This window comes from Tenrec ecaudatus, chromosome 3 (assembly GCF_050624435.1).
Source record: "Tenrec ecaudatus isolate mTenEca1 chromosome 3, mTenEca1.hap1, whole genome shotgun sequence".
Taxonomy (NCBI): domain Eukaryota; kingdom Metazoa; phylum Chordata; class Mammalia; order Afrosoricida; family Tenrecidae; genus Tenrec; species Tenrec ecaudatus.
In genome coordinates this window covers 72,796,945-72,800,063 of record NC_134532.1, presented here as the reverse complement: position 1 = coordinate 72,800,063, position 3,119 = coordinate 72,796,945, and positions in this window count along the sequence as shown.

Here is a 3,119-nt window from a genome sequence, read left to right as displayed (position 1 = left end):
GTGTTCAATATGCCTTGTGGACACAGAAAGATAACACCAGGAAAGGAGAAGACAACATCAACAGAGTTAGACCATGGAGCCTACAGGCCTCCATCATAGCAGCCCTACAGTCAGCAGGCTTGAGGGGCTGCCGTCAAGAATAGGCACTGCTGCCTCGCCTGTAACAGAGACGGGACACAGCTTAGACTAAGGTGATAAACATAGGCTCTTATCAACACTATGACGTGTCCTGGCAACAACAGACAAGAATGGTATCCGGTGGATGGCCGGCACTGTGAGTGCAAAGACCCCATTATGGCCACCATTGTAAACCCAGCTCAAGCCCAGGTTAATGGTTAGTGTGGCATCTTCCACCTCAAGTCAAACAGACTAAATGTTTTGGGGCCCAAAGCCAAAGGCACTTCTGCTAAACCTGGATCCTGCACACTGAGCCCTGTCTCCCTCGTCCGCCTTCAATCAGTCCCAGAGTCATTTTCAGTACTCTATCTACTATACACACATGTCTAACCACTCAGCTACACAACGAGCCAAATTCTAGAAAAAGGAGGGAGAAATTGTATGCTTACAGAAAGAATAAGATACACACACACACACACAAATTAGCAAGTGTGGCCTAAAAGTATACTCAGAACTAGAACATGTAAGAAAAAAAAATGAGTTGTCATTATTTGTCCTTCCATTTCAGCCTGTTAAACTAACCAACCACTTCCTGGCTGTTTTTATAATAAAACGCACACTGCAAGTATTTAAGAGTGCAGTTGAGGGGGAAGAAACCTATAGTAATACGTGTTTGTAGTCTTACATTGTTCTTCGTCAGACATAGCATTGATGAGTGCCAAGCCACCCATTCCTCACCCCTCTCTTCTTTTGTCTCATTATGATTAAGAATTCCCCCTAGGAAAATGACCTTGTGTATGACTTTGGGTGGAATTTTCTGAAACAAGAGGTCTAATCAATATGAGAAAACCTAGACTGCAGACCATAAACAAGCCTAGTCCCACAAATGACTCCCAGCCTCAAGTGCATCATTTCCACCAAAAAAAGCTTGCTCCTCTAAATGTAGATTAAGAGAGATTTCCACTCAGATCGGCAGCGTGATAATACTCTATGCCCCATTTAAGTAGGAAGCAGTTACCCAATCAGAGACCTCCGCCTATGCTCCCATGAAGAATTCTAAGTATGAAATCTCTCAGGAGTGAAATGAGACAGAGCATGGTTGTGACATTGGAAATATGGATAGAGCAGGTGTGGAATCCATGACAATATCATGGGACTACATTTCCCAGAACCCTTGCTATGTACAGGCAGAAGTTCCCAAGAATCTTGGATCCACAGACTCTTAAAGACCCTGGGTATCCATGTGGGAGACCAGAAATACTGAGACTGGCCAGGCTGGCTGTGGAAGGTTTCTTCATCCCAGGAGTTTCTTAAGAAAAATTCTCTTGTGTTGCCCTATATCTTCTCCCAGTCAATCTCTCTCTTGGTAAAACAAGAACCTGAAATTCCAGTCACAGTCACCATTTGTCAATTCCAATCCTTAGTGACCTCAAGTGACAGAACTGGTCCACAGTGTTTCCGAGGCCGTGATTCCTAGGAGCAGATCACCCGGGTGAGGTCAAAGCACCAACCGCTGAGTTGGAAACTGACCACTTAGTCCCTGGCCCCCAGGTCTCCTGTACCTTAGATCACAGACTAACAAGTACCCCTGTCCTATACCATCACCACGGTCTCTGAGACATTAGAATGAGCCGTATGGCTCCTGTGTCATTACATCTCCTTAGAGTTTCCCTTGTTTTCCCTGACCGTGCGTGATGTCCTTTTTCTAGATGGGTCTTTCCTGATTCACTATTCAAAGTAAGCAAGCTAAAGCTTTACCTCCTCGCCTTTAAGGAGTGGTCTTCTGGAAGCCCACAGGATTATCACTGTTCTTTACCAATGCCACAACTCAAAGACATCAGTTTATCCCAGGAGGCCCTGTGAAATCTCTAGAGCTGACTGGGGTTCTTAGAGGAGCTCTTAAACTGAGTGTGGATTTGGTGGAAGAAAGAGAATCTAGCTTGCTTCTCTCTCAGGACCCCAACAGACATTGACGAGACTGAACTCCAGGCAGGAAGGTCTAATCAAAGGTACTTGTATTTCAAGGATGTAAAGTACTTCCCGATTCTTGTGGTTGGCCCAGTGCCATCCCTTTCTATCTCTGCTCTGCTGACTCGCACCCCACCTAGTACCTCAACAGCCCCCATGGAAGAAAATGGTCTCTATCCTTTAGAAAAAATCCTAAGAAATCACCAGGTTGTGCGTGTGTTTTAAATTGACTTAATTTTCCTCCACTAGACCTCTTTTATGTGACTACCATTTATCTCTGAAGTAGAGTCAAACACAGTCAAGGATCTTAGCTGAGCCACTGTAGCATTTTCTCTTCACAGGGTGAAGGAAGAAGGCAACTGTCATCAGGAGGTGTCACTCAAACCCAGACAAACGGTGGGAGATATAAACATCCTTTGGATTCAAAACCAAACACCCAGCAACAACAACAAACGCCACGCTTCCTACAGCCAAATGGGATGCCAGTTGCAACTACACCTGTGGTTAAACAGAGCTGTGATCCTCAAAGGCTGGCGCAGGAGCACACGCTTGTGAAGCAGAGCTGCACTTGGTGAACAGAGCGGTGAGAAACCGAGCCACACACTTCGTAAATGCATCATGAATCTATGGATCACCACTGGCCTGGTGGGGCCACTCTCTGTGCCTCTCATCTTTCCCGACCTGAGAAGCTGCTGTCATTGTTGCTCCTGGGCCCTGATTACCTCCTACTGGACAGGTCTGGGTGAAACGACAGGGAAGATGTCTGGAACCTGCCATCCTGGAAGGAGCGTGGGTGGCATAGTGGTAGGACTCCAGAGATCCACCAAACATCTTGGTGTTCTACTCTGTCTTACAGGCTCACTGAGTGAGCACCGTGACTGAGTGTGGGGTGCTGGCTCCCCTTCTGAAGCCATCCCTTAGATTATTAATTAGCATCAGCAACTTTTAGTGCCGATCCTTCTTTGTAGAGGCTCCCCCCACCCCACTACCACGAATGAAATGGCTGTATCCATTCTCAGTCCAGATTGCCACCA